We start from the raw sequence: 23,203 nt of genomic DNA, 5'->3' as shown, positions 1-23,203 counted from the left end.
CCATGATGCCTGGGACTACTTAGGCACCTGAAAACTCTAGATTTTGCATAGAAGGTGGTGGTCCCACAACCAAAAAATATAGGGGCAGGGGGGAGATCAGCTCAAAAAGTTTGAAAACCGCTGAGGATGCAGGCAGGGTGTAACTAACGGCTGTGTGCAGCCATGGAGGTAGCTCAGGTTCCAGGTGGGGATGTACTTCAGGGGCCAGGCAGGAGGTTGCTAGGGGCTGTGTTCCTGGAGGGGTGTAGTTCAGGGTGCAGGCAGGGGGTACGTAGGGGCAGAGAGGGGTGTAGCTCAGGAAGCAGGCAGGAGGTATGTAGGGGCTGACAGGGATGTAGTTCAGGATGCAGGGAGGGGCTGAGTCCAAGAAGGTTCTGCTACTGCGGGCCCAGCCATACGGTCAGTCCCTAGTTGGCACAGTGGGGGCAGCTCTGCGGATCAGTGGCTGGGGTGAGGTGCGTGCGCTGCCCACCCACTTCCGCAATGGGCAGGCGGAAGGGAACACCCCAGCACCAGCTCCCATCCTCTTCTACGCAGCATATCAGCAGGCGAGGAGCGACGCCAGCGGTGGCCCCATATTGGGGGGTGGGGCAGCATGGCTGCAAACAACAGCGGAGCAGGGCAGAGAGGGTGGGGAGAGGAAGCGCAGCACCCTCCCTTCTGCTGCATACAAATCTGGTACAAATCTAGCTGGGGTTGGGAGAGGCCTTTCCTCAATGGTCTCCCCGGGGTAGCAATAGTTTGCTGCCGCAAACATATGCAAAGCAGCTGTGAGCTCCATTGCTTCTCCCGCTCCATGGCAGGACCCATGTGGCTGCCTCAGTTACACCCTCACTTGCAACTTTGCTCAGGTTTCTAAGCCTGGGTCTCTAGGATTTCCGATGCCCTTCGGGCTCTTGCTGCACAGGGCAAGGTCTGGACACTCAGGCACAAAAGAAGGGAACCTCATGATGGGGAGGGTTGGGAGGCGAGGGGAGCAGAGGGAGGGTGGACATGCCATGGAGCACTGATGTGGGCATTACACACCATTCAGCCGAGCTGGTACTGAACCGATCTTCTCTGACAACAACACAAACAAAACGGCTTTGTCAAAGGACCAAGGGAAAGGTCACGATTTATCCACATGAGCTCCCTGAAACATATAAATATGTATGTCTCTGGTCTTGGAACACCCTTGGGTGGATTTCACATACGACAGTGACCATTTATTTTATTTATATGTAGTTAAAATAAAAGAAGGAAGGGATTTTTATGGAAAAGGAACAGCAAAACAGCCCCTGTGTGCAATCAAAACACTCACAGGCATGTTTGCAATACACCACAACAATCAGCTACTTTTATTAAAAAGAGAAGAACAAGCAATTAGGGGGGACACAAGGGCTCCCTTGTGGATTTTTTCCACCTTGCGAGATTCTTTGCAGCCTGGATGAAAAGCGTCCAAGGATTTTAGAAGCAAGGCGTCCGCTGCCAGATTCCCAGAGATCCTTCATTGACAATCTCTGCTGCCATCACTCACCCTATCTACAGCAAAAAGGGAAGAAACTTTCACATTCTATGTTTATAGCCATTAAAACAAGGACAATATAATGTTACATTTCAAATTCAAGATAGAGCAGGAATTTCCCCATCATTTAATAGTGTGTTCAGATGTAACTCCAACAGACCTTGCCCAACATCGGTCAGGATTGAATCAGAAGCTTCTGGAGTTTAATGCATGAACCTCTACCATATGAGCTAAAAGCCAACTTCCTCTTAGCTAGGGTTGTAGAACAGATTCAATCTATCTATTATATTTAAATGTGTACTGGCTGGTTTCTGAAGTAAAAATGCTGGACTTCTGAACATGGATCTCCCCTCCCTTTGCCCCTAACTCTCCAGTAAAGGACTCACATTCTCATTTCCTTACAAAAGTTCTTCCTAATAACATTCTCCCATTGACGCACATACCGACTACCGGGCAGTGGCATTGCCTACACTGATGGGCGAACCCCTCGCGTTAATGCAGGTAATGTCTTCGCTCAAGCGCTTTGGCTGAGCTGCAGCGGTGTTGCTGTGCCACTGTAGCAGTTTAGGTGTAGAGAAGAAACCCAAACTGTCTGGGAAAGCCTCTCACCCCTCCCAACTTCCTCTGTGAGTCCTGTCCCTGCTGTGACATTAATTTGAGCACGCTGGGCACCTTGTACAAGGCTAAGGGGAAATCCAGCAGTTAACAAGAAGAACACAAATAGAATTGGCTACAGATAAGCAATGAGACCAAGTTAACTTAACTGTAGGAAACGTCATGTTTAAACCAGTAAAAAGAAATTCTGAGCAATGCTAGCACTGAAGACACCCACGTTTGTAACTGCTCTAGAATTCTAAAAGGAGAAATGCAAAGGCACCAAGTATGTACTGAGTTACCTTAAAGACTGAAAGTAGCATCAATCCTTATAGGCACTAGTGCTTATTGAATTGTATTGCAGAGTGAGCATATCTGATAATATACATGTATGACCCACGGGTCAGTGTGTGTTAGGAATTCACCTTGATGGAGGCTGTGAGTCAGTTACAGGCTCCATCTAGAGACTGGCTCTTTTGTTCAATCAGAAGTCACTTGAGCATTTAGCTCTGGAGGGCTCTGGGTCAAGCCACAGAGTCCTGGTCCCAGGAAGCAAGGCAGCCTTCACACGTGTGCTCAAAAGTGTCTCTTTCCCACAAAAACACACAGGAGCAATTTCATCCTCCACACAGCTCCCCATGTTTGCAGCTTATGCCTCAGGTAGTTATTGAACATAGGATCCTTCTGTCAGTCACTGGAAGAGCAACTGAAAGTGTCAATCAGAACCCATGTTGCTAGTTATTCTAATTTTTCTGTGACAGATGTAATCATTTTATACTGGGATCTGACACACACACACTTAAACATTGCTCCATACTTGTACATGTTTCTTTTTGGTAAATTAAGCATTCATGTTGTAAAGAGCAGCCATTTTGATCTCATAGGTGCTGCACAATGATACAAAGGAAACGCATCCCCCCATACTCTCTCCGGGGAAATATACTTTATTCCTTCCCCGTTGTTTTCCACATTCTTAAATGAAACAACAATGTGGACGTACCCCACAGACTGGCCACAGACACTGTCTGTATGACGCCATGTTGACAAGCCAGAGGGGCTTCAAAATGGGTGGGGAAGAGTAACTGCAATACATGAGCAATACATGGCTCACATGTAGCACTGAGCACTGTGGAGACTCTGGGCTGCTCTGGGTTGTGGACAGACCTTAGGCAGCCTGAGTAAAGCAGCTGTAAGGTTACTCTAACTCTAACATGTAAACCCCAGATAGTCCAGAATCAGGGCAGCACAGAATTTTCCTTTTTCCCATGTCCCAGGTTTGTGCCGTGTGCTCTGATCTGGCAAGGTCATGAAACAGCAGCTATAGAAAGGAGAGACACAAATATTCTGTTTACACAGTGATGTCTCCCTTGTGGCATCCTGAACTTACCCATCTCCTTCTACAGCAACTCTGCACAAAACCACACGTTCCAATTGGTGTCCAATTGGGGAAACATGAACGGCGGCAGATTCCCCCAGCACGTCTACAAGTAAAGGGGTCATTGATGAACTGGGTGAATCCTGCACAAAGAAAAAGAGTCTTGATTTTCATTCACACGTAAGTGTAAACAAGGACTGTAATTGCAGCATGACGGGCATTTCCCATTAGCTGAATTTCCAATTCACTGAGACAAGACCACGTCAACCCAGTTATCTTCCTCTGCCCCCTTTCACTAGATCTTTTGATAATATAGAAATGTCTGAAGTTCTGTGCCCATTCAACGGCTGCTCCTAAGAATTGAGCAAAGTGATTTAATTCAGGAGATCTGCTGGTTTCCTAGTTGCACGCTTCAGAACTGTAGCACTGAGCATGGGAGTCCTTCACAGCCCCACAGCTGTACAGGATGGAAAGCAGGCAGCTGTCTGCATCACCAACTTGTAAGGCTGCGGAAATGGTTTTGCTGCCGCGGTTTTGACTCTTTCTGATTCCAAACACTGATGTACAAGGCAGTATCATCAATGGAGATTGGCTGAGCAGGGTTAAACCAGCTCAGCACTGGGTTGGGTGACGAACTTTTAGAATGAGAAGGGTTTAAACAAGTGCCTCCAGTCAGAACGTCAGATTTTCAGTGAGACTCAGCACTTGGGAATACTAACTCAATCACCAATTGCCAATCTTAGACATTTCAGACAGGCTGGTCCTTATGAGAATGTGGCCCAAATGTCCTTTAGCATATTAATATTAGACTATTTGAAACTATATTTTAGCTGCGCTTTCCTTAAAGTATCCACTGTGACATTCTCCAGGGTAGAATCTGGACCACTAAACAGCCATATTCCCTCAGTTCTCCAACCCGTGATACCTCCTACGCTGCTCCACTGTGAAAGCAACCACTTCTGGTCCGGCTCATGCACAACCCCTAGCATGGAAAGTCACTTCCAGCTGAATTATAGGAAAAATTCCAGCAAGACACTCCTGAATTATCCTGCAGAACGTCACCAGCCAATTCCGACGTGCAAAATACAGAGTCACGGCTTTTTTCGGAGGCCTCATTCTATAACTGTGGCCAACCATCTTTGTTCCTAGATCCATACTTTTAGATTTAGCGATATGATTGTTATCTTGTTCCCAGTTTAACAAGTGATCCAAAACCCTCCCTATGAGTGCCTTGTCGCTTAATTTGTGTCACCTGCTAACTTTATAAGTGATGATTGTATGGGTTGTTTTTTTTCAGGTCCTTTATAAAAAGTTTAACTAGTATCATGGCAAGAACCAATCCCTGTAGGACTCCACTAGGTAGAAAGTTGGTGATAGTATTATAGGTCATAGTTCAGCCAAATCTGACTGGATCTTAATAGGAACATTAAAGACACCTTTCTCACCCCAGGACTATTCTCCAGTTAAATGTGAAGTATCTGCTGAAAACCATACAACTCTTTTGTAAAAAAAGCTGATAAAATTATGATACACAATTTTTAGAAATCTTAATACAAACTCAAAATTGTCCTTCTATATTTTCCCTTCTTTTCATTAAGATCTTACCTGGAGAGCTTTGGAGCACCAGGAAAAAGAGAGCAAAGAGCAAGTAGAGAATCTTCATGGCTGAAGTTTGGGTGGGAGCTCAGTGCTGCTGGAGAGAAGACACTGAGAGATAGAAAGGAGATGGAGAGTCTCTATTTATGGGCTACAGGGGATTGTGAAATGCTGATCTGTTGAAATCTTTTCTGAAGCATGTAACATTTACTGAATTTGTGCTGCAATCTGTTTATAATTATCATCATAATTATAATTTACACAGTGTCATAAACATTCCTGGAGAATTTCTGGGAAACACAGTAGTCAAGTTCCTGCCTTGTGGAAGTTACAATATGGGTATTTACAACAAGCAAACCAATACTAAAGATCTCTGATAAAATGGAAAGCCTCCCATTAAAGTTAAATGGGGGTCCTTTTGCAGAGAAGAATTTCAGAACACAACCATATCTTGGAAGCATTTATAGTAGGGCATGTGCATTTGTGTATTTGTTTTGTACAATATTTAATCAATATTTTACTTGTAGTTAAGGAAATTTACTATTTTCATGTTTTATAACCCATTCCAAAGAGTTTAAAAATCCTTTTTAAGAGCAATTTATGAGAAATAAAGTGAATAACGTAGTGAATACGGTGTGGCAGGAATCCATGGATTTTTTTCTGTATATCTAAAATGAGGAATTTTACACTTAGTGATGGTAGAAAACCAAGAGGTTTCCCTTTCTTTTTTCCCTCATAACAAGCATCAGCCTTAAGGATAACTATCTAAAGTAGAGACAAAAAATGTTGCTGCATCAAACATGGGGAAGCCAGTGGCATTTGCCGGTGCCAAGCACCTCTCAAGATTTGTCTCATTCTTTCAGGACAGAGAGAACAAGAAGCGATTGGGCTTCAGCTGCAGCCAGGGGAATTTACGAACATTTCTAAGGGTTCTATAGAGCTGTATGACAGCTCCAAGACCTCTGGGGGATTATTCTAACCAGGGTTCAGAGCCTACAAAATACAACCCCCCCCCCCGCAAAGCTTCACAGACCCCTTTACAGACCCCCTTCGTAGTCACCTTCTTCCTCTTTCTCCCCATTTCCTCCCATTTGGAAGCATCAGATAGAAAAATGGAGGGGAGTGAATGAAGAATGAGAATCCATGGGGAGGAGGACATCCATAGGGCAATAGGGAGCTGTGACAGAGCAGTGAGTTGTCCCTCTCTTCTCCCAATCAGTGTCCTCTATTTCAACCATCTCTCAGTTGTTGGAATGTACTCGTCTTCTCACCTGCTACTTTCTCCACAGAGAAAGGTCAAGGGGCACTGGATGTTTCTCTGCTGAGGGGGGACACGAGGAGCAGGCACCTCACCCTGACTGCCACCTCACGCCTGTTATTTCCCTGCTATGTTCTTGCCATACACAGAGAAACTAGATAAAAACAGGTAGAGCCACAATTGAGAATTGCTTTATTTTTTCTTCTATGATTTATAAATATACTGCGATTAAGGGTACAAACTGTGTGCTACTCTGAGAGTTCTAAAGACGGTATTTGATACTATTGATCTAGACAATCTTTGGGCAAAATTGAGAATTATGAGTATCGATGTAAGACTTCTGAACATTTGGAGGCTCGTCACCAGAGTGATGTGGGTCGGGTAAAGCCAGGGTTGGGAGAATACCAGGGATGCCTTCTAGCACCTCTTGTTATTAATTTACATATTAATGATGTGGTGGATGTTTAAAGGAAAATTAATTTTTTGCCTCCACACATTAAAGGTAGATGTCTCTCAGTGGTTCTATATGCTGATGACATGGTTGTTTTATCACAAACTCCATGAGGTATCTTCTGGCTGTTATCTCAATTGTCCTCTTATTTAACTTCTAAGACCTGGTTCTCATTTATAATGAGACGAAGTCATGATTTCTGGGAAGACGCCTCCGCGAATTGAGTGGGAGATAGGAGGCCACCCTGTAGAACAATCTCTTCTTTAACTTATTTAGGGATAAAGTTTCACGATTCAGGGATACAGTTGTTCTACCTCATTGATTCTATTTGGGCTCCCAGTGAGCACTGACTCCATTACAGAATCTTGGAAATTTCCTTCAGTTTCTCTGGCTGCAGCTGAGGCCCAGTCACTTCTCATTCTCTTTATCATTGATCACTAATATACTGTACCAGGGCATTTGTTTGTAATAAGGAAGCTGCTACGCTCTGTTGATATATTGTGAAACCAATGAAAAGTGAAAACCTGTAAAGTGAAGCCCACTGAAAGCTTGTAAGTGCTATTGGCTATTTCGCCTGCTGATCCATTCGACTGGCATTTCTGAAGAGATCTGATAACATAGGCAGCCATCCTTCTAAGTAGCAGATGAAGTGTAGAGAATAACCAGGAAAGGGTACAGAGAGGAGAGTTGTTTTCTTTTACTGTGCCATTTATGTTACCAGTATTATTAGTGAGTGAAATGACTTTATGTTGCAGTATGATGAGCTATTATCTATATCTAAATCTATAGCTGTATGTCTCTCTCTCTATATAAATATCGATATGTATATAGATATATTTCTCTTTAAAATTCACCAGTCCCTACCAGACCCCACCAGACATATACCCCATCAATGATGATGCCTTGTTTACAATTACACTTTGAGACCTATCAGTTAGCCAGCAGTTAATCCATTTAATGTATGCCATGTTAGTTTTATAAAAAAATTTAATCCAAATGTCATGTGGTACCAAGTTCAATGTCTTACAGAACACTAAGTCTATTGTATCAACAATATTATCTTCATGACCCATACTGGTATTCTCATAAAAATATATATTGTAAGCTTGACAGGATTCTTTTCCATTAACCCATGCTGATTGGCATTAATTCTGTTACCTGCCTTCAACTCTGTATTAATCCTGTCTGTATCAACTACTCTGTTATCTTTCTTGCGATTGATGTCAGATTTATAAGCCAGGGCTCTGTTTTGGAAATCCCCATATAATATTTTAATTTTCTATATAGTTTCTAAAATGGACATTATGCTGCCACATCAAGTCCTAGTTTGATCTTGTCTATCTTCTATGGACTGCTAGGTATAAAGCAAACAGTATAGAAGAAACCGATAAAAGGTGAAGTTACTTCACAAGTGAGTGAGAGTTTGTGGTTAGCTCCTCTAGGAACTGTTGCTGTTACTCAATCTTATTCCTCTGTGAGTATTCTCATAAAAATATATATTTTAAGTTAGTTTGACAGGATTTTTTCCATAAACTCATGCTGATTGGCATTAATTCTGTTACCTGCCTTCAATTTTGTATTAATCCTGTCTGTAAAAACTACTCTTTAACTTTCTTGCGATTGATGTCAGACTGATAAGCCTATAATAACCCAGGGCTTCCCGTTCACCCGTTTTAAGTAATGGCACAACAATAGGTGTCTACCAGTCTTCTGCAACTTCCCCAGTGTTCAAGACTTATTGAAAACCAACATTAATGGTCTCAGCCAACTCCTTTTAAATACAGAACTTTATCCAAAATGCTCTCTGTACTGAAACTTCCTCAAACTGCAGGGTTCTGTTGTAGACACCTCCAGGTAGATTTTATTTTTTTATATAATTTCTAAAATGGACATTACACTGCCACATCAAGTCCTAGTTTGATCTTGTCTATCTTCTATGGACTGCTAGGTATAAAGCAAACAGTATAGAAGAAACCGATAAAAGGTGAAGTTACTTCACAAGTGAGTGAGAGTTTGTGGTTAGCTCCTCTAGCAACTGTTGCTGTTACTCAATCTAACTCCTCTGTGAGCCACAGATGCAGCATCTGCTATTAGACATGTTTTAAGGGCTTAGCCCTAAGTACTGCAAAGGATTCTTGATCATCCCTGGACATAGATGACACTATTAAAAATACTAATAACTTGGGACCAAACTCTATGTGTATGTGTGTGTGAGTCTGTGTATTACTTGTACACCTTTTTCATACAGTATTGATTAATATTTTTAGTGTATTTTTTTTATTTTTCCTATTTTTATGCATCCATCCTATTACAGAGATGTTTCAAATCCTTGAATAATCACTGAATAACCTTCATATTATTGAGGATACCGTGAGTCATGAATGTATGTATGTTGGTGGGGGCATCATGTGGTGTATAAAAATTGAATATTATCCTTTTAAACTGTTGGGATCCCTCTAGTCGGCTTCCGTGTTTCCTACTCATGTAGCCATCAAAATTGTTTGAGCAGAAGCCTCCATGGGAAGCCAGGCCTCGTATTTTTGTACCCAATAATAAACACAGTTCCGTTGAATGCAGCAGGACCTGCCTGGTTTTCCTGTAGCCTTTTTGTGTCATAGAGAGCAAGGGCACAAGAGGTCCATTTAAAATGACTTTGACAGTCTTTGCCATGACAAAGCCGGGATCTGAACATGACCATAGTTGATGGAGATCCCAGCTAGTCAGCAGAGCTGGCTCCAGCAGAGCTCAGTCTTCAGATAGACTCCTGTCCCTCCCCCTGAAGATCCATCAGTCTGTGGATTGGGAGGGCAGCGCCCCCCCTTGGGAGCCTGCAGAATAGAGGAGATGGGGGCAGCAAAGCAGCCTGCAGAAAGAAGGGAGGGAGAGGCCATTGGTGCCCCTCTGAAAACACTCTTGAGGTGTGAGGCAGGGGAGATTTGAGGTTTGGGGATTGGGAGTTAGAAGAACCTGAGGTGGGTTGAAGGAGAAGAAGGAGGGGATTTGATGAAGAGGAAAGTGACATGTGGTGGGAATAGGGGAATCAGAGGCACATAGTGTGGACATTAGAGGGGATAGAGTTACATGGGGGAATCTGGGTAACTGGGACATGTGGGGTGGGACTGGGGGGACTCAGAGGCACACAGAAGGGATTTGGGGGACACCAAAGTGACCTGAGCCCTTGTTTTGGGAATATACTGGAGAGCCGGGGCTTGGAAGTGTGTGGGTGTGTGTGTGTGGGGGGAAATCTTTCAGAAGAGGGAAATAGGAGCCAGGAATTAGAATTGGGAGATCAGATAGCGATGGGAGCTGTTTGCATAAGGACTAGGTCTCTGCCATTTCCCGAGTAGTCAGAGAAGAGAGACGGGAGATAGGAGGTGGTGAAGGGGATGGGCCTGGTGGGTTTACTGGGAGGGAGGGGACGTCCTCTGAAAACATGGGAACCCCCTTATTTCTGCTGGACTTGGCAATAGAAGAACCTGTTGCAGAGTGTCTGTCATTGGAAAGGAGATCTGGGTGGTGTAGCATTCCCAGGTGGGGTTACATAAAGGCTTTTTTTGGAAGGAATAAGTCCCAGGTGTTGAGGGGGTGGAAAAGGGCAGAGCTAGGATGTAGCCACTCTAGGGAGAGTGGTGCCTTCAGAGCTGTCTGGATACCAGTGTGGGAGAGAAGGGTGAGGACTGTGTGGTGGAGGTGCTGACAGCGAAGCAATGAGCAGTACAGAGGGGGCAAACAGTGCAGAGGGCCCAGGGTAGACACCCCTTGGTGTTTTCCTTTAGTTCTTCATTATAATAATAAGACTGGAAATCTGGCTGCCATGTGGTACATGGAAAACTGTGTTAAAATACAAACTAACACTTTACGTCTGGAAAGGGGTATCCTGATCCCTCTTGCAGTCTGTGGGGCTCTGAGGGAGCTGTGCAAGCTGTGTTGTTGGCAGTCAGTCTTCAGAGAAAAAAGCCTAAAGTAAGGTGGAGTGAATTGAGCCTCTTTGTTTTATGGAGCAGCCTGCTTTGTCTCTATCTTTTTTGGAGTTCTTTTGTGGTATTGTTCTGAATTCTAAGAAGTAGCGTTACATTGCAATCTTCCAGCAAGATAATTTTGTTTTATCTCTTTTCCATTTGTATGCCATGAAAATAGTACCATGGAGCAATGAGATGGGGTTATACATCAAGCTGTGAGAGAACCTGCTTCTCTTCAAAACAACAAATGAAATGGATTAGTAACAGTGGTACAAAATAAATACTGATCTGTCCATGTGGGTGTGTAGAAATACAAACTGTTGTATTGTCCATGGTGGCTCAATCACTCATGTGTGGATTTAACATTCAAGAGGGATTCATGTTTTTATTTTTTAATCTCCTTTCATTTAAAAATATGGATTTCCAATCAGAAGGACAATAGCAGGTCCCTACCCCTTCCACCATGACAAATGTGCACTTGTTAATTTTGTGTTTTCACAACAACTAGATGTCATTATAAGTGGGGGAATCAATCTGTTTCTGGGTGAATAAAGTCTCCTGTTTGGATTTCCCCAGATCAGAAGGTACTTCCCATCCCCAGTAATGGTGTTTCCAACCAAGTTTCATCAGAAATTTTCTGACCATCTCTAATAAGCACCTTTTCCCCAGTAGAATTCTAGCCCCACTATAGGGCTAAACTGCTGTACTTTATGGTAATTAGAGCAACTTAGTTCTAGCAGTAAAATGTCTCTGTGCTTATATAATTTGCACATGAGCTGAGAGGGATTGCAAGCACTTTGGAGAATTGGATTATTAGATAAAAGGATAAAAGAATTGCTCTGAATAAAATATAATGGAATTCAATGAAGCACTTCTCTTAGGAAGGCAAAATTAAATGCACAACTGTAAAATGAGGCTAGATGGTTGAACTGCTGAAAAGGATCTAGAGGGTATAGGGGATTACAGATTAAAAATGAGTCAACAATGTGATGCAGTTGTACAAAGGGTTAATATAACTCTGCAGTGTATTAACACAAGTGTTGTACTTAAGACATGGGAGGTAATTGTCCTGCTCTGCCCAGCATTAGTGAGGCCACATCTGGAGTGCTGTGTCCTGTTCTGGGTGCCACAGTTAAAGAAGGATGTGACCAAATTGGAGAGAATCGACAGGAGAGCACTAATGCATGTGATTTTTTTATCCAAATGAAAATATGGTAATTTTAAAAATATCAGAGTTAAAAACAATTGACAGGATAATTCCAGTTATCCAAATTCCCTTTATCCAGACATACTAGTTATCCTAAAGAATTGTGTGTCCCCCTTGTAGGGCTCAGTTTATTAATCACCTGTTAATTAACTAACATTATGGCTGTGAGGACTTTGATTTGGGAGGATTACTGGAATTAGGGATGAGGACAGCAAGAAAAGAGATCGGAAATGAGGGAGAAGGTAGGGGAGGAGAGAAAAGATGGGACAAGGAAGAGAGTGAATAGGTGAGGGGGGAAAAGATGTTAAGATGAAGACTGAAAGGAGAAGTGTTCAGGGAGAGAAAGGAGAGGAGGTGACAGGAGAGCAGGGCAGGGAGTTGGGGAAGGAAGGGAGGTACAGAGGAGGGTAAAGGAGAGAAAAGGAAAGAAGGAGGGAAGAGCACAGGGAATTAGGCCAGCTCTTTTATTACATCCCCCTCGTGCTGACCCGCAGTGCATGTGTCTCTCTCACATCCCTCTCCCCACCAGGAGCCCACTGTGCACCTCACTCTATGGAGAATCCTGCATGTCACTCTGGAGGTCTTTGCTTCTATTTGGTGACCAAGACAGCTGTTATCACACCTGTTCTCTGGTGCTTCAGTCTAGGACACTCTTACAGGTGATATATGTAAAACATGGTGCTTCTTTCCCGATACAGAGCAACAATATTAATTGAACACTTCTGCCCTTTCTGTATCATTATTATGATTTTACCATCCCCATGGAGTAATGGGCCTGTACCAGTGTTCGAATCTCTTTTGTTCCTGAAATACTTAAATAAAACTCCTTGTTCTCCTTGGCCCTACCACCAGGGAGTCTTCCTGGAACTCTTGAGCTTCACTTATATTCCTGCAGTTCATTACTTCTAATTTCTATTCATTGCTATCTACTTCTGCTTTTCCCCAATTGTTTTCCCCTAATTTTTGCCGTTACTTTCTTTGCAGACTGATACTGGGGAGACAAACACACTGCACTCTCTTCTGGGGAATCTGCTCCATCAGAAGCACAGCCTGCTGCACTTTAGTGGCAATAAAACAAAGAAAATCATAGCAAGACTACAGCTTCTGCCTAGTTAAGGCTGTGATAAGATAAAATATTTTAGGGTCCATACACGAAAGGACCCCAACCCAAAGGGGAAGCCTGGGGTCCTATGCCTAATCCATAAGGATCCCTCATTGTTGAACTCTTTGCATATACACTGAAGGATGGACTTGAATGTGGGACCTGGCTGTAGGGCTGAGCCACTGAAGGGACAGATCATTGCAGGGAAAGGGGAGCACCTGGAAAGAAAAGAGCCTGATGTGCCCCTTGACCATGAGATGGTGCTTGGGTGAGTGTTCCCCTTCACAATCCTCCACGTCTAAAGAGTACATTTAAATAATAAACCCCCAATCTGGGTGGAATTTCTGAAGCGTTGTCCAATGGCCAAGGTTAGTTTCAGGGAGTCTTTAGGGTGGCGCTGGATAAGGCTTTTGGTAGATCACTCAGGGTTTCGTCTTCATCATAGTTCTTCAGATCATCACATCCCTCCTGCCTTTCCCTGCTCTCCTTTCCAGAGAGATTCTCAGCAGGTCTTACCAACTCCACTCGGACTGAGGAGAGCTGCTCTTCATACCCAGCAGGCTTTCTTAGCAGCCTAGACTTCCCATGATTGCTGGACTACAAGTCCCAGAATTCAAGGGATTCCCCTGGATTCCCCCTAAAGGAGAGTTATGTCATGTCTTTGTTGCTGCCGGCTGTCTCTGCCAGGGCCGGCTCTAGGTTATTTGCTGCCCCAAGCAAAACAAATTTTGGCTTCCTCCCCCACCTCTCTTTTTTTTTGGCTTTTACAAGTTTGCACTTTGCAATGTTTTTGTTTTGTTTTTGTTTTTTGACTGTTTAAAATTTAAAGAAATGAAAACAGACAATTTGTAGTTAATAAAAATAACAATTTCCTACTAGTGCACTCATTTAACTTTAAGCATTGAGAAATGTTTGAGAAATGCTTGTCTTGGTCTAATCAACTGTGAATAATTTACATTCTGAGTCCAACTTTTCAGTATAAGTGAATCTGACTTTTCTCAAAGCTGTATGTGTGTTTGAAAGAACAATTTTCCCCATTTTCTAAATATATTCTCCTATTCAGCCCTTTTTCTTACCAAATATCAGAGGGTAGCCGTGTTAGTCTGGATCTGTAAAAGCAGCAAAGAATCCTGTGACACCTTATAGACTATCAGATGTTTTGCAGAAACTCATGCAAAACTCATGCAAAAGCTCATGCTGCAAAACGTCTGTTAGTCTATAAGGTGACACAGGATTCTTTGTTCCTTTTTTACCAAAGTGACAGAATCTGCCAACCCTATTGCTGTTCCAGTGCCTCATTTCCATGCTATGCTAAGCCAGTCCTTCTGCAGGGAGTATTTCGTGTTAGAATGGCACAGGAACAAAGGTAAAGCACACACAAAATCTGCGGAGGTTCCTTTGCTCTGGCAGGAGAGGGAAAAAATCACTGTCACATCTGGTTCCCAACTGAGATCAGACTGATTGATTGTAGTAACAAAGCCAAGTAAAGTTTAAAATGGATTTAAGGTTAACAGTGTGGCCTTGTAAAAGACCCTTTGAGCTTTTTGACTAGAGTCTCTGGCTTTTGTCCTTTTGGGGCACAAGCTGAAAGTTACTTGTTATCTGTATTTATTTTTTGGAGCTCTGATCTCAGAGCATAACTTTTTGAAGAATATGTTGGTACATCTGTAAAAGAATTTACCATTTTTTGTTTAATCTTTAAAACGTTTGCATTTTGAAATAAGACTCCTTTTTCCATTTATATGTAAGTGTGATTTCCCCAAAGGATGGAGTATTTATTTGTTTTATTTGACCAAAGTTAAATATATATTGTCCTCTTTCAGGTAAGATCCTATTCATGTGCTGGAGCAGCATATATGAAGGAAATATACATATAAAGCATTTAAAGAACACAGTAAAAGCATTTAACCATTGTACTTCTGTTGTAGTACTTGTTATAGTACTGTTGAGAAATATATTGCAGTTTCTGAGCCTTTATTAGAAATTTAAACATTCTTAATGGTCATCCCGTTAAATATTTGTCCTGGGAATAATGTTGTTTACACCTAAGAATCAAAGCATAGAAAGTTTGTGCTTAGGGTCTGTTCAGAGACTCACTAAAGACAATGGAAAGAGGGCTGCTGACTTTAGTGGGTTTGGGATTCATAGATTCATACACTATAGGACTGGAAGGGACCTTGAGAAGTCATCGAGTTCAGTCCCCTGTCCTCATGGCAGGACCAAATACTGTCTAGACCATCCCTGATAGACATTTATCTAACCTACTCTTAAATATCTCCAGAGATGGAGATTCCACAACCTCCCTAGGCAGTTTATTCCAGTGTTTAACCACTCTAACAGTTAGGAACTTTTTCCTAACCTCCAACCTAATTTCCCTTGCTGCAGTTTAAGCCCATTGCTTCTTGTTCTATCCTTAGAGGCTAAGGTGAACAGGTTTTCTCCCTCCTGCTGATGACACCCTTTTAGATACCTGAAAACTGCTATCGTGTCCCCCTCAGTCTTCTCTTTTCCAAACTAAACAAACCCAATTCTTTCAGCCTTCCTTCGTAGGTCAAGTTCTCAAGACCTTTAATCATTCTTGTTGCTCTCCTCTGGACCTTCTCTAATTTCTCCACATCTTTTTTGAAATGCTGTGCCTAGAACTGGACACAATATTCCAGTTGAGGCCTAAACAGCGTAGAGCAGAGTGGAAGAATGACTTCTCGTGTCTTGCTCACAACACACCTGTTAATGCATCCCAGAATCACGTTTGCTTTTTTTGCAACAGCATCACATTGTTGACTCATATTTAGCTTGTGGTCCACTATAACCCCTAGATCCCTTTCTGCCGTATTCCTTCCTAGACAGTCTCTTCCCATTCTGTATGTGTGAAACTGATTGTTCCTTCCTAAATGTAACACTTTGCATTTGTCTTTATTAAACTTCATCCGGTTTACCTCAGACCATTTCTCCAATTTGTCAAGATCATTTTGAATTATGACCCTGTCCTCCAAAGCAGTTGCAATCCCTCCCAGTCTGGTATGATCTGCAAACTTAATAAGCGTACTTTCTATGCCAACATCTAAGTCGTTGATGAAGTTATTGAACAGAGCCGGTCCCAAAACAGACCCTTGTGGAACCCCACTAGTTATACCTTTCCAGCAGGATTGGGAATAATTAATAACTACTCTCTGAGTACGGTTATCCAGCCAGTTATGCATCCATCTTATAGTAGCCCCATCTAAATGGTATTTGCTTAGTTTATTGATAAGAATATCATGCAAGACCGTATCAAATGCCTTACTAAAGTCTAGTTATACCACATCCACCGCCCCACGAATTTATAAATGAAATTGATGGGTTCCATAGTGATGTAGATATGATGCTTCTTCCTGGAATTTGTGCACAAGACTCATTATCCTATCAAAGAAAGCTATCAGATTGGTTTGACACGATTTGTTCTTTACAAATCCATGCTGGCTAGTCCCTATCACCTTGCCACCTTCCAAGTGTTTGCAGATCATTTCCTTAATTACTTGCTCCATTATCTTCCCTGGCACAGAAGTTAAACTAAGTGGTCTGTAGTTTCCTGGGTTGTTTTTATTTCCCTTTTTTATAGATGGGCACTATATTTGCCATTTTCCAGTCTTCTGGAATCTCTCCTCTCCCCCATGATTTTCCAGAGATAATAGCTAGAGGCTCAGATACCTCCTTTATTAGCTCCTTGAGTATTCTAGGATGCATTTCATCAGGCCCTGGTGACTTGCAGGCATCTAACTTTTCTAAGTGATTTTTAACTTGTTCTTTTTTATTTTATCTTCTAAACCTACCCCCTTCCCATAAGCATTCACTATGTTAGGCATTCCTTCAGACTTCTCAGTGAAGACCGAAAGAAAGAAGTCATTAAGCATCTCTGCCATTTCCAAGTTTCCTGTTACTGTTTCTCCCTCCTCACTGAGCAGTGGGCCGACCCTGTCCATGGTCTTCCTCTTGCTTCTAATGTATTGATAAAAAGTCTTCTTGTTTCCCTTTATTCCCATAGCTAGTTTGAGCTCATTTTCTGCCTTTGCCTTTCTAATCTTGCCCCTGCATTCCTGTCTTGTTTGCCTATATTCATCCTTTGTAATGTGACCTGGTTTCCATTTTTTATATGACTCCTTTTTATTTTTTAGATCATGCAAGATCTCGTGGTTAAGCCAAGCTGGTCTTTTGCCATTTTCCCTATCTTTCCTACCCAGCGGAATAGCTTGCTTTGGGGCCCTTAATAGTGTCCCTTTGAAAAACTGCCAACTCTCTTCAGCTGCTTTTCCCCTCAGTCTTGATTCCCATTGGACCTTACCTTATACCTCAGCCTCTTATAGTCCAACCTTGTTAACTAATTTACAACCCAATAAGCCTGGTGATGAAATAGGCTCTGGGGAGCTTTCAGTCCATGCTGAGTCTCTCCCTCCCTCTCGTTGCCCACTGAAGTGCTCCAGGTGGGACTGTCTGGAGGGTTCCTCTAGGGAGCTGCCCACTGCCTGCTGATTGCGAGCTGCACCCAGCGTTGGCACTGAAGAGGCAGCATCAATGTGCTTGTCTTGCAAACCAACTGCAATAGGGCAAAGTTTGGGGGCAGGGTTGGGGGTGGGGGCGCCCTTTGCTAAACTCCCTGGAATCCCCGTGCAGCAATTTGGAAAGCGAGGTTAAAGCAGATGAGGAGGAGTCTGACAGCGTGTGTGTGTTTCTCCCGGGCTGGCATCGCTGGCGTGGAGGACAGCTCTGCATCGCCAAGTCTAGCGAGTAGCTAGAGTGGAGGACCGGCGGTAGAGGCTGTGCACAAGGCTCTCAGCAGGGGCAATTATTGCTCCAGCTGTTTGGACAAAGACACACAATCCTAAGAGGGGAAAGGGTGGCGGATTTGGCAGCCAAGGAGCGGTGGCTGCGTTGCCTGCCTGGAGCCGGGCTCGTGTGGGCTGAGCTGGTGGGCTCGGAGTGACTGGGATTTCCCTCCCCCTCCCTCCTGCGGGAGGCTGGAGCTGGGCAGAGGTGTCAGGCACCTGCCTGGGGGATCCAGAGCCACTGGAGAGGGGAACCCTTGGATCCGCTTCTCGGCCAGGTTCCCGGCTCCAGCGGCCAGGGGCTGCTCCAGGGAGGGGACCTGCCTCCCCCTGCATGTGCCTGGATGGAGCTGGCGATGCTTCCTGGGTCTAGCCACGGCCTGCTCCCCCAGTGCACAAGCCTGGGCCTGGGCGCAGCCGCCCGACAGGAGCCGCCCATGGACATGGGCTTGTGCCAGGGCCGTGCTCGTGCAGCTGCCCGGCGTTAGCCCATGAGCCGAGCCGCTGCCCGGAACTCGCCAGCCGCCTGCGCTTCCCATGTGCTCCAGCCTCCACCCGGGCGCCACCGCTGGCTGGGACTAGCTGCCTCCTCCCCCGGTGGATGCTGCCAGGGAGCAGGCGGAGCGCGCAGAAGGGGAGGGGGCTGCCGCCAGAGCCAGAGAGCCTGTGCCCTCCACGCTCACCAGCTTTACTTTCAGATGGTGATCATGGCAGGGACCGTGATGCTGGCTTATTACTTCGAGTTCAGGGACACCTTCATGGTTAATATGAAGGGCTTCTTCTGCCGCAGGGCTCCTACCCAGGGCCGGCTCTAGGTTGCCACACCTGGAAATGTGCCATCCGAAGAGTGTGCTTGTTTTGCTGGTGCCTAGAGCCGGTCCTGGTTATTTGTCTCATACGGACACTGCCTGAACAGCATGTTCTTTCCTAGAAGCACCATAGCATTTTTTAAATAAAGATGTTGCTGACATTATGTTCCATGCTTGAGAATTACAACCCCCCATATTCTTACCTGTAGCTATTACTGCGTGTTTTCCTTCCATCATCGTAACAATCGTTTACCTTTTGACCAGATTTTCAAACTGTATTCTAATGACTTGGTGCAGTGTTTCTCAAACTTGGGATGCTGCTTGTGTAGGGAAAGCCCCAGGTGGGGCGGGTCGGTTTGCTTACCTGCCATGTACTCAGGTTCAGCCGATGGCGGCTATAACTGACTGCGGTTCATTGCGCCAGGCCAATGGGAGCTGCTGGAAGCCGCGTGGGCTGAGGGACATATTCCTCTAGGAATTTCCAAGATATTACCAGGGTGCTTATCTCTGATATACAGAGCAAGTTAGCCTTGCTGGTCCTTGAAAGGACACGGATACAGCCCTCTGATCAATAATAGGTGCACAAGCAGTAATTCTTCAAAAACAGAAATAATATTTATTTAGAAATGAGTGGGAGGAGCTTTTGGGGGGGCGGGTCACATGCCACCTCTTGCTTCAGGTTACATGTCAATCTCTGCCCCAGTATTTCCCCTAATTGGTCAATCTCCTCTTGGGGCAGGGCTATGGGTCACCCAACGGGCTAAAGATAGGCACGGAATCCAGGGTTCTTATATCCTAGTCCTGTGCTCTTGCCACTAGACTGCCCAGTCTCCCTTGTTCATACATTAACCCGTTTCCTCACACAATGCCTTTCCCAGTAAAGACAAGTCCCGCTAGGTCCGGTACCTGAAACGTTCATCATAAGGGCTGTGAGGAAGACCTGGGTTCAGGGCAGGGGAAGGGCACTGAGAGAAGGAGCTGGTTTGTGGAGAAAAGCTTGAGGTAACTTCAGGGGCACCATTTCAGGTTTTGGTGTGTGGAACATTAATTGTGATTCCTGAGGCTACTTAGGCACCTTTAAACTCGAGATTTTGTATATAAGGTGGTGGGCCCACAACCAAAAAATATAGGGGTGGCGGGAGATCAGCTCAAAAAGTTTGAAAACTGCTGAGGATGCAGGCAGGGGGTAACTAGTGGCTGTGTGCAGCCATGGAGATAGCTCAGGTTCCAGGCGGGAATGTACTTCAGGGGCCAGGCAGGAGGTTGCTAGGGGCTGTGTTCCTGGAGGGGTTTAGCTCAGGGTGCAGGCAGCGGGTATGTAGAGGCAGAGAGGGGTGGAGCTCCGGAAGTAGGCAGGAGGTATGTAGGGGTTGACAGGGATGTAGTTCAGGTTTCAGGGAGGGGCTGAGTCCAAGAAGGTTCTGCTACTGCAGGCCCAGCCATACGCTCAGTCCCTAGTTGGCACAGTGGGGGCAGCTCTGCGGATCAGTGGCTGGGGTGAGGTGAGTGCGCTGCCCACCCACTTCCGCAATGGGCAGGCGGAAGGGACCACCCCAGCATCAGCTCCCATCCTGTTCTACGCAGCATATCAGCAGGCGAGGAGCGATGCCAGCGGTGATCCCATAGTTGGGGGCGGGGCAGCATGGCTGCAAACAACAGCAGAGCAGGACAGAGAGGGTGGGGAGAGGAAGGGCAGCACCTTCCCTTCTGCTGCACACAAATCTGGTACAAATCTAGCTGGGGTTGGGGGAAGCCTTTCCTAAATGGTGCTCCCGGGGTAACAATATTTTTCTGCCGCAAAGATATGCAAAGCAGCTGTGAGCTCCATTGTTTCTCCCTCTCCATGGCAGGACCCCATGTGGCTGCCTCAGTTACACCCTCACTTGCAACTTTGCTCAGGTTTCTAAGCGTGGGTCTCTGGGATTTGCGATGCTCTTCGGGCTCTTGCATGGCAGCCTGCTGCACAGGGTAAGGTCTGGACACTCAGGCACAAGAGAAGGGAACCTCATGATGGGGAGGGCTGGGAGGCGAGGGGAGCAGAGGGAGGGTGGACATGCCATGGAGCACTGATGTGGGCATTACACACCATGCAGCCGAGCTGGGACTGAACCGATCTCCTCTGACAACAACACAAACAAAACGGCTTTGTCATAGGACCAAGGGAAAGGTCACGATTTATCCACGTGAGCTCCCTGAAACATATAAATATGAATGTCCCCTGCTCTAGGAACACCCCTGGGTGGATTTCACATACAGCAGTGACCATTTATTTTATTTATATGTAGTTAAAATAACAGAAAGAAGGGATTTTTATGGAAAAGAAATAGCAAAACAGCCCCTGTGTGCAATCAAAACACTCACAAGCACGTTTGCAATACACCACAACGAGCAGCTACTTTTATTAAAAAGAGAAGAACAAACTATTAGGGCTGACACAAGGGCTCCCTTGTGGATTTTTTCCAGCTTGCGAGATTCTTTGCAGCCCAGATGAAAAGCATCCAAGGATTTTAGAAGCAAGGCGTTGTCTGTCAGATTCCCAGAGATCCTGCATTGACCATCTCTGCTGCCATTACTCACCCTCCCTACAGCAAAAAGGGAAGAAACTTTCACATTCTATATTTATAGCCATTAAAACAAGGAGAATATAACGTTACATTTCAAATTCAAGATAGAGCAGGAATTTCCCCATCATTTAATAGTGTGTTCAGATGTAACTCCAACAGACCTTGCCCGACATCAGTCAGGATTGAATCTGAAGCTTCTGGAGTTTAATGCATGAGCCTCTATCATAGGAGCTAAAAGCCAACTTCCTCTTATCTAAGGTTATACAACAGATTCAGTCTATCTATTATATTTAAACGTCAACTGGTTGGCTTCTGAAGTAAAAATGCTGGACTTCTGAACATGGATCTCCCCTCCCTTTGCCCCTAACTCTCCAGTAAAGGAGTCACATTCTCATTTCCTTACAAAAGTCCTTCCTAATATCATTCTACACAGTTAAAGTCACAGCAACAACAACAACAAAAGTCCCTGGGTGATTAAAAAAAGAACCCCGGCAAATTACCGGTAAGTATAAAAACGGCTAGAAATATGATGTACAATATCATAGAAATGTTCATCAAACTTTCCATTGAGGGAATTAATCAAAATTGTGAATTTTAAAAATATTGACTATCTCTATGATATATATAAAAATAAAAACAAAAATATGTAAGATGTAGACCAATGTGACTCACGTCTGTTTAGTTTTCCTTTCAAACACATTTTTGTCCATAGCTAAAACTAAAACAATATATAGTTAATTAGAGGATAAATATGTTATTCTTAAAGAATGCCTGGACTATTCTGTCTTCCAGCTCACATATGCCTAAAGCCTGACCTTATTCAGATGGTACTTATCTATCTGATGATAACCTCTGTACATATTCAGTGAAGCAGCCAGGTGTGTAGCAGTGCAGTTGCTACCATGGAGCTCCTCTCTTCACCTCTGCTACCTCAAAACTGCCCCTATGGTAATTTAGGCTTGGTCTACACTAGGAAATTTGGTTGGTGTCACTATGTAGCTCAGAAGTATGAAAAATGCACACCACTGAGTGACACAATGAAACCGACCTAACCCCTGGTGAAGACAGCGCTCGATTGATGGGTGCATTCTCCCATTGATGCACATACCAACTGCCGGGGAGCTGCATTGCCTACACTGATGGGAGAACCCCTCTCGTTAGTGCAGGTAATGTCTTCACTCAAGCGCTTTGGCTCAGCTGCAGTGGTGTTGCTGTGCCACTGTAGCAGTTTGGGTGTAGAGAAGAAGCCCAAACTGTCTGGGAAAGCCTCTCACCCCTCCCAACTTCCTCTGTGAGTCCTGTCCCTGGTGTGACATTAATTTCAGCACGCTGGGCACCTTGTACAAGGCTAATGGGAAATCCAGCAGTTAAGAAGAAGAGCACAAATAGAATTGCCTACAGAGAAGCAATTAGACCAACTTAACTTAACTGTATGAAGCGTCGTGTTTAAACCAGTAAAAAGAAATTCTGAGCAATGCTAGCACTGAGGTCACCCAGGTTTGTAACTGCTCTAGAATTCTAAAAGGAGAAATGCAAAGCACGAAGTATGGACTGAGTTACCTTAAAGACTGATAGTAGCATCAATCCTTAAAGGCACTAGTGCTTATTGAATTGTATTGCAGAGTGAGCATATCTGATAATATACATGTACGACCCACTGGTCAGTGTGTGTTATGAATTCCCCTCGATGGAGGCTGTGAGTCGGTTACAAGCTCCATCTAGAGACTGGCTCTTTTGTTCAATCTGAAGACACTTGAGCATTTAGCTCTGGAGGGCTCTGGGTCAAACCACAGAGTCCTGGTCCCAGGAATCAAGGCAGCCTTCACACGTGTGCTCACAAGTGTCTCTTTCCCACAAAAACACACAGGAGCAATTTCATCCTCAACACAGCTCCCCATGTTTGCAGCTTATGCCTCTGGTAGTTATTGAAAATAGGATCCTTCTGTCAGTCACTGGAAGAGCGACATAACATTTCTGAAAGACTT

This window comes from Mauremys reevesii, linkage group 3, assembly GCF_016161935.1.
Source record: "Mauremys reevesii isolate NIE-2019 linkage group 3, ASM1616193v1, whole genome shotgun sequence".
NCBI lineage: Eukaryota > Metazoa > Chordata > Testudines > Geoemydidae > Mauremys > Mauremys reevesii.
This window is presented reverse-complemented; position numbering follows the sequence as displayed.